General features: G+C 34.9%; 1 long non-coding RNA gene across 1 annotated transcript; it reads right to left on the bottom strand.

The window, feature by feature from the left end:
* Positions 1-620: 620 nt before the first annotated feature.
* Positions 621-1,527, bottom strand: LOC116422087. The gene is made up of 3 exons (XR_004232675.1): positions 1,360-1,527; positions 983-1,231; positions 621-829 (listed from the first exon to the last, which is right to left on the bottom strand). It is a non-coding gene; the product is annotated as an uncharacterized LOC116422087 (long non-coding RNA).
* Positions 1,528-8,389: the final 6,862 nt, after the last annotated feature.

The raw sequence follows: 8,389 nt of genomic DNA, 5'->3' as shown, positions 1-8,389 counted from the left end.
CTCTATTAATTGACGTTTAAAATTTTTATTGAATTCTTCCAAGAAGGCTTTTGAGGTTAAGACCAATTCAAATCCCCCTTTAAGTTTTTGCATGTAGGTATTTTGTCCTCTTCTGAGTTGATGTTTTGATCTTTTCCGTCATCATATTAGCTTTTTATGATCAAGGGTCTTTTTTTTTCTTTTTTGCTTATTTAATGGCTTTTAAAGCCATTTCTGGGAAACAGAGTTCTGGGAACAGAACTCCCAGGGCATTGGGGATATTGTCTCAAGTTTCTAATGTTGGGGGACACAGGTGATGTTGTTTGCTTTGAAAATTAGGGCCTCAGGTGCTATTTATTTCAGTTTCCTCATCTGTAAAATAAACTAGAGAAGGAAATAGCAAATCATTTAAGTGTATTTGCCAAAAAAGCCCCAAAACCTTAATGGTATCATAGACTAAATAACCCTTTTAAAACTTTATTTGCCATTTGTCCTTTTTATGATATTTTGTTTCCAGGTGAAGATGAGCTGACTTTAATTATGCTCTGATGAATAACAGAGATTTTTTTGAGTGAATAAATGAAAAGCCATTTTCTTTCTTACTATTTGCCAAGCACTTTCCAAACTCCTTCAGATACAAATAGAAAAATCAAGCCAGCCTTTTTTTTTTTTAATGAGCTCACAATCTGTTTGGAGAGACAACATACAAAGAAAGTTCAGCAGGAATGAGGTCCTGAGGTCTTAGGTTACTTCAGTAGATCATTTGATAGCATCTAAGGAAGAAAAAAGACGTCTTCTAGGCTGGGATTTCTGTCTTACTGAATTCCATAAATATCTGTCATGACAGTTCCTTGAAATAGCAGGGAGGAAAGGACAAAAGTGAGACCATGAAATCAGTTACCCTCAACTTAAAAGAGAAAAACAAGAGTCTATATTAAGATCCCTGGCAACATGGATAGTGGTAGCTACCTTGTGAATCTAGAGTTCTGAATGTGGACTTTACCTGAACAGATGTGAAAAGCCTCTCAAGGAGAGAACAACACTGATAGAAGGATCCTGCCCCTGAGGATTGGAGAAAGCCTTTATCACTGGGCCTGAAGAGCTGGACTAGTTACTTGAACATGTTGTGCAGGTCCAAAGTGAATGTCCTATGATGAGGTCTTTTTTACTCTTCAGCAGAGCATAAAGGGTTAATTGAATGTTTTCTGTTTCTTATAGTTCTTTTTAAAATAATTTTTGTCTAAAGCATTTTCTGTGGAGGAAGAAACAAATCTCTTTAGTATGTCTGAAAAAAAAAAAACTAGAATCTTTCCCATTTAGAGGCTAAGGAAATAGATGCCTTAATGAAGTAGTAGATGTGTAAAAATGAAAGGTAACTACCTTAATAAATCTAGTTAGTTGTGCTTTTTCTTCACAGTTGTGTCTCTTTCCTTCTTTGTTGCCTCATTGTGCTGTAAAGTTGATTCTGGGCTCCTGAACAAAGCTATGCTTGAAGAACACAAGCTCTGGAGTGGTCTGTCATAATGGTAGGGTTAAAAGAGTAGCTCTGGCAACTGACTGGGTCTATTTAGAGGAACATAACCAGGAGGTGGGCCACCTTCTGCTGATTATTTTTTTTTAAAAAGCTATGGCAGCTCATGAAACAAAGAATATGGTGAATTCTTGGGAGCTCCTAGACAAGGATCCCACAGACTGACAGGTGCAAATGTATGGTAATTTGTATTATTAAAGGGTATTTATGGATTGATGAAATTGATGATTCATTTAAGTAATTGAATATTGAATCACTTGAATATCCACAGCCCTCATTGTCATATTAGGTCAACCTTATTGCTAAATTCAGACTCCTTTTTCTGGCATTCAAGGCTTTCCATAATCTTCTGGTGCCATCCTAAGTTTTCAAACTTATCAAACTATTATATATATATATATATATATGCATATATATGTATATATGTATATTCTATATTCAAGTTAAACTGAATTACTTGCTATATCCCTTTTCATACAAGGGTTATGTTTTCTTGCCTTTATATGTTTGCTCAAACTACTTAAAGAGCTTACTATGTTAGGAACACTCTGTTAAGTGATAGGAAAATAATGAAAGACCTCCCAAAATGCCCCTCTGTCTCTTTTATTTACTTATCAGAAACAAAATATGAGAGAGAAACAGACAAATAGAAGAGACAGAGAGAGATTTTGCACAGTTGAACTATTTTGAGGTCTAATAGCTAATTTAGAACCTTTGGGGATAAATTTGGAAGACAAATACATTGCATGCCTAACAGAATTAGAGACCTAACAGAATTAGAGACTGAGTTATTCTTAATATAGTCAGAACCAATGAAAAGTCACAAGAGTGAGCATAGTTGAGGCTACTGTTTTGGGGCTCTGGTTTCAAAAAAATCACAATTCTGGGAAAGGTAGTGGGTGTGTGGCTACTGCAGAAATTTTGTTTTCAAAGATGTATGCTCAGTCCAGTCTTGAGACCTATGGGTGATTGATAGCTCATTTTGTTGTTATCACTAGTGTCTCTTGGTGGTCCTAAAAGTATTGAATATTAAAAGAAACAAAGGTTTCTGAGATGAAGAAAGGAGAGAGTACATTAGGGAAATTCTTGCAAAAGTATGGACATGGCAGATGAAATATTGAGTTAAAGGAATAATAAAATAAGTTAATTTATTCTAGACTGTAGAATGTATGCAGAATAATGTGAAATAACTTTGAAAAGGTAGAATCAGATTATAAAGGGGATTTAAATGCCAGCCTGAAGACTTTCAGCTTTATCCTAGAATTTATAGGAAACCCAGCATTGATAGACCTGTGTCTGCCCTTTAGAAAGATTGTTAACTGCATAGAGAATAGATCAGAGGTAAGGTAGATAGGGATCTGAAAAAAGGAAGATCAATAATGAAATTCTTACTATAGAAGTGATGGGAGCTTGAATTAGAGATCATATATAAATGGAGTAAGAGGACAGAGGATTTTTCTTTCCCTCCAATTGCTGATGACCTTCCATCATAAATGATTAATGAAATATTATATCTATACCATTTCCCATGCACTTAATATGTACTATTTTGTCCAATAATTTTTTTTTGTGAATGTTTCCTATCTTCCAAAAGATTAGCCAGTCAGTCAATAAAAATTTAAATGCCAACTTAATCTAATGGTGGACACAAACAAACATCTATGTATGAACAAACTCTGTATAGGAATCAGGAAAGTCTTCCTGTGGAAGACAGAATAGAAGCTGGAACTTGTAGAAAGTTGGGGAAGATAGGAAGGGAGAGTATTCTGGACATAGGGAAGTAAGAGTAAATGTCTAGAAAGTATCTTGCTTGAAGAACAGCCAGTGTCACTGGTTTGATAATAAATGTGTTGTGTGTGTGTGTGTGTGTAAAAGAGAGAAAGAAGAAGAAGAAAAGAAGAAGAAAGGAAGAAAAACAGGAGAAGGAAGAAAAGAAGATGAAGAAGATGGAGAAGAAGAAGACAAAGTGTCAAACATTAGATTTTACGTTTGATCCTAGATGTGATAGAGAACATTGAAGTTCATTATGTCTGGCCTCAGGCACTCATGATGGCAAAGAATATTTTTTGTTTTTAAGAAATAGTTAAAATTTTATTTCATTAACTACATCACAATTACAATTATTCTTAGTTTTTTTAATTGTTCACCATTTATTTAAAAATAAATACAAAATAAGAAAAAAACAAAATAGAAAAAGAAAGGAAATTAAAACAACAAAACAAAACAAAATATTGTCAAGTGCCCAGTCAAGCATCAGGGAGAGTTCAAAATATGTAAGAATAAATTTCCGAAATTGCAGTTTAAAAAAATTAAAATTCGTTAAAATTTTTCTTAGTTCCAAGTTCTCTTTCTCCCTCTCATCCTTCTCCACTCTTTCAAAAGGCAAGTAATAATGATATTATACATGGAAAGTCACAAACCATATTTTTGTATTCATCATGTTGTAAAAGAAAACAGACCAAAAGCAAAGAAGAAAAAAAGATGTAAAAAGTTGGTTTTGATTTTCATTTGATCAGATTCCATCCGTTCTTTCTAGGGAAGTGGATTCCAGTTTTTATCATCAGTTGTCTTGGATCTTTGCATTAATCAGACTAGCTAAGTCATTCACAATTGATCATCATACAGTATTGCTTTCCTGTGTACAATGTTCTCCTGGTTCTACTCACTTCACTTTGCATCAGTTCATGTAAATCTCAGGGGTTTTTTTGATAGATATTTTTTCAGTTTCCTTTTCTTTAAGATTATGTCTTTTAATTATTTTTTATTTCCTTGAGTGAATATAACAATGCTCATCACAGGACAATATCAATCTTTTCTTGATTGAATTAAATATCTTCTTATTAACTATGATGGCATTGTCAAATGGTGAAGAAAGCCCTGGAATAGAAGTCACAAAAGCCCATTATTCTTTTCTATTCCTATCGCTAACCCACATAGTCTTAAATTACTAAATCTCTCTTATTTACAGTCTCTCCCTTCATAAAATAAGAGAATGAGATTAGATGATTTTAAGGATTTTTTCCAGACTTAATATTCTGTACTCCTAGACAAGCCTCCATCAATTCATAAGGGATTTGAGGCTACCTATAATGGCAATGAAATCCATAGAAACCTATATTTTCTCCCATTTGGTAATACTAGGATATTTTGCAATGATGTGAATCTGGTGTGTCTAGTGCTTTTTAGAAAATGTCATTGCTTTGTTCTTAGTAGTTCTCAGTTCTTTTTTTCTGTCTGAAGTAGGCTGGAACAGATAAGAAAGTGGTAATGGAAGTTTAAGGAGAAAAGTTGACAAACACTTTTCCTGCAATGATAACACTCGTTATCAAGGATTACAAATATGCAGCATGGCCACATTGACACAAAAAAGCCTTTAGAAACTTAAGCATCCAAAAAAAGGTATTTAATATTGACCTAGTATATAACACCAATGGAACAACATTGCCAACAAGCAGGCTGAATCCAGAGACTGCTGAGGCTTACTTTATTCACAGCTTAATTGCTTGTCCTTCTGTATATAGTTCAAGTTAACAAATCAATTCTAACCCAAGACAATCAGTGCCTTTTTTCTCTGCATGGATTGCTATGTCCTCTGACACTTTATCAAAGCCCCCAGACAGAGGGATGTCCTTATTACTGCGTAAATGAGGCCCACACCACAAATCATGCTTTATGAATTCATTGTGGAAGCACCAAGGTTCAAAGGTAAAACTGCAAAGTAGCCCACATTGATTAATTGATGCAAGAAAGGACAGGCTAATCTTTATCTAGCTTAAAAGACTTCAGTTGTAAGCAGCAGAATGGTGCAAATGATTCCTGGGTAAAGAGATAAAAAATTGGAATCCCAATGGAAAGAAAGAAGGGCACCCTAGTCAGAATGTCACTCAGGGAAAGGTTAATGGAAGTTAAAACACAAAACATGGGGGAACTAAAAAGTAGGTGTTATTTAGATTTTTCTTTATCTTTTATCTGGAACAAAAAGGAAGAGCTAAGGTTTTTCCTTCAAGCCAAGTAGAGATACAGAAAAGAGCTTCTCCTCCCACTTCTCTTCAGATTTAGTTTTCCAAGCTATAGAGCCTACATTTTCATGCTGCACTGAGAAAAATTAATGGGACTGCTTCAGTGTGGACAGGACAGTTTCCCTAAATAGCATTAAGCTGATAGCTTTGGGCAAAGCAAATGTCTTGTAGTTTGTTGTTTTTGTTTCTTCTCTGGACCTTTTTTTTCCTTGGGATGGCAGTGGGAATGTGTGATGAGCACGTATTTTAAAACAGCCGGAGTCAGGAATTCAGGTTAAGGGAAAATCTTCAATCTTTATTTTCAGTAGAGGTGAAGAAGAGTCAGAGGTAAAGGAGAATTGGCAATAGCAACGTGTGCAGCTGAGTCAAGAAGCTAGCCAGACCAGAAGCCAAGAGACCAGCAGCCACCAGAGCAGAACCCAGCCAGCTGTCTCTCTCTGCTTCTCTTCCTGCCCCTCTGCCTCCACCCACCAAAATTGTCATTTCCTATACAACAAATCAGGACTTGCACAGAGAGTGGGCGGGGGCCATTCTTTCTCCAAGCATATATATTAATGGAGTATGGTCCAATTACTATTTAGCCTCACGTGCTTGGGACCTCAGTGCATCAATTCAAGCCTCAGCCCATTACAGGAATACCCCCTTAAGATAAAGTGCAGGTAAGGCAGAGATCTGTAATATTCCTTCAACAGGATGCTGTGGGAAAAGTGAATCCCCCATCCCTATGTGAAGGTACTTTGAGCAGCCAGGAGTACCTTTTCAAAAACCCACTTCTCCTGAACCAAGGGAGAAAAACAAACACTGAGAAGTCTATTCAGAGAGGAAAAATGTGGGCCTCAATACAAAATGAAGAAGGATTAAGGATTTACTATACTACAGGGTGGTTGACAATGATCTAGGGGTCATAGAAAATAACAAGCAGCATGTGAAACATCAGTATAAAATTAATGAAAAAGAAGTAAACACACCGTGAGTATTCAGAAATGTAAATGCAACCATAGCAACCAGAAGCGTATGATCCTATTTTGTACATTGATCAAACATAGACTATAAGCTTCTTAAATCTAAGGATGGTTTCATTTTTTCCATGTATCCCTAGCACCCAGCATAATACCTGGCACGTGGTAGATATGTCATAAATGCTTGTGGAATTGAATTGACTTAAATGATAAAGACCCTTCTAGTTAATTGTACCTAGGCTTAAACTGGTATATATGGAATTTAAGTTAGATTCAAGGATGACTTCTTTCATTATGAGAGCTGAATTTGTGAAAGGCTTCTCACTGTTTCCTAGACTTGCCTAGAAGTGAAAGGCTAGCTTTCTCAACTTCTCAGTACTCTTTCTCATGGGCACACAGGGACTTGTTCTGGCTTTTCAAAAATATAGATGCAAGCAATGGAAGCAAACCATGCACTGTTACTCATTCTTAAATGATTTTAATTCAGTTATCTTGGCTGTCTGTGTGTATGTAGGATCTACACAATGCAGTCTCAACGTATCTCATTCCCTTGGCATATATTCAGTTTATGCCCAAATAGGATTGACTTATATGCAACAATCATCACTTAGCATTAATGCATATGTAATATTAGAGAGAGAACCCTGACGCCTTCATCACTGAACCTGAAATAGGTTTGTAAGCATATTATTTTGCATGTTTGTATTACCTATTTCAATATATGTTAACTAGATGGTAATTGTATGCTTTTCATTTGGATAGTCTCTCTCCAAGAATGATTTAACTTGCCCATGTCTAATGGGTCACATACAGCTATTGATCATGTGGATCTGAGTTCAATTTGTGGGGCTGCTTGTTAGATTGGAAATTGTAATCATGGGGAAAGATAAATTACAAGGTATCCGCAGATCAGTTCTATCTTCAGATTAGTTGCCCTCTTTAGACATAGAACATTCAATAGAGAAGGTCAGAAAAAAATCTGTGGTGATGGTATTATTGTACAAGTTTTCTGAGAAATATATTCAGTGCTTCCCTTCTCCCCACACTAAGTAAGGACAGTAATGTTCGGAAAAATTATTTCCTACAGATCTCACTAAATATTATTGTGACTTAAAACATTTTATTAAGGACTAATGAATATCATGCATGAATTATTAATGAATTATTTTTGTAGAATTGAAAAACAAATTAAAAATCTTAATCAGTAAACATTACTGTTGGTAGTAATAAACAAAATTAAATATTGCATGTAATTAGTCCTTAAGACCTGGAGCTTTGCTTTCATTTGTAGGATAACTCGAAAGAAGACTGACTTGAGCCAAGGTAGTCTCAAGTGTTATATTCTATGTGATAGGTGCATAAGCTTCCTATTTTTCTTTTTAAGCTATCTCTTATTAGGTGGGATTTAGTGGTATTGACTTTAGGGAAGTACAGGAATACAAAATGAAGAATTAATTGTTCTAACTAGGAAAAAAAGAAATAAAATAAGGAAATTTCAGCATTATCAGACCTTAAAGTATATTGTAAGGCAAGAACACTTTTGAAGTGTAAAATTAAGATTTTGATTATTTTAAGTTAAAAATGTCATACAAATCAAACTAATGCAACATTGTACATTGTACATTCTGACATTCTACATTCTACATTCTACATTCTACATTAGAAACAATGTAGAAAACTGGGGAAAAACTTTCATAGGCAATCTTTCAGTTAGGATGAGATTATGTTGGAATACTCCTGTTTTATAGGAAATGATGAGCTGGTTGATATAGAAAAATATGGAAAAAACATATGGATGAAGATGCTATCTACCTCCAGTGAAAGAGGACAGGTGGAAATATGCATATAGTATGGTCTTACATATATGTGTATGAGTATATATGTGCATATATGTATATGTT

Source organism: Sarcophilus harrisii, chromosome 3 (assembly GCF_902635505.1).
Source record: "Sarcophilus harrisii chromosome 3, mSarHar1.11, whole genome shotgun sequence".
NCBI lineage: Eukaryota > Metazoa > Chordata > Mammalia > Dasyuromorphia > Dasyuridae > Sarcophilus > Sarcophilus harrisii.
The sequence above is the reverse complement of the archived record's forward strand: the minus strand, read 5'-3'. Positions and strand labels throughout refer to the sequence as shown.